Raw genomic sequence first — 865 nt, forward strand, 5'->3', positions numbered from 1 at the left:
TAGTGTTTGAGCGCGTGAAATCCGCAGCTTGCACTGTATGCTTCCTCGGAAGCTGATAATGTTTCTGAGTGTACTCAGAGGGTCTGCTGGGGTAATAATAGTTGTAAAGCGCATAGAGCAAGCTCTTGAGCGTGGATATGCGCTATATAAATGCAATTATTATTATAATTATTATTATGGCAAGGAAGACCAGGCAAGAATCAGGATGATATCATAGCTTTTGTGGAGAGCGTTCGGGCAAAGGAATGAATGTAGAACCATGATCACCGATGAGATCGGACATTGATGATGATGATGATGATGATGATGATGATGATGATGATGGTGGTGGTGGTGATGATGATGATGGTGATGATGATGATGATGATGATGATGATGATGATGATGATGATGATGATGATGACATTATTTTTTGTATCTTGTTCTGACGAAGCCCGTTACCTGGCGAAACGTTGAACCTGTTTTAATTTCGAAAAATCTACAAAGTCTCAATCCTTTTTTATTTCCCTGTTACTTACAAAGATGATGATAAGGATGATAATGATGATGATGATGTTGATGATGATGATGATGATGATGATGATGATGATGATGATGAGTCTTCAACTATTGTCTATTACCGACAGATTCAAGGTATTCAGTCGTGCCTTTTCTCTACCCCAGTCACATGCCCGGCCTAGCACCTTCACCTAGGCCAGGAACAGAAAGGTTTTGGTATGTATCAGTAACCACATTATTGTCTCACGCTTCACTTGTTGGTTCCTCTGCCCTGTCTCTTTGTTGTCGTCCCCACCACCAACTTACCTACCTACCTACCTACCTACCTACCTACCTACCTACCTACCTACCTACCTACCTACCTACC

The 865-nt window shown here is 41.5% G+C and overlaps 1 long non-coding RNA gene across 1 annotated transcript in view; it reads left to right on the forward strand.

Annotated features, from left to right (window-relative positions):
* Positions 1–865, forward strand: part of LOC101858887 — a 13,417-nt gene that overhangs the window by 3,704 nt on the left and 8,848 nt on the right. Inside the window, exon 2 of the long non-coding RNA XR_001185195.2 lies at positions 627–714. This is a non-coding gene — a long non-coding RNA (uncharacterized LOC101858887). The remainder of the gene's footprint in view (positions 1–626; positions 715–865) is intronic.

Source organism: Aplysia californica, unplaced genomic scaffold (assembly GCF_000002075.1).
Source record: "Aplysia californica isolate F4 #8 unplaced genomic scaffold, AplCal3.0 scaffold00563, whole genome shotgun sequence".
NCBI lineage: Eukaryota > Metazoa > Mollusca > Gastropoda > Aplysiida > Aplysiidae > Aplysia > Aplysia californica.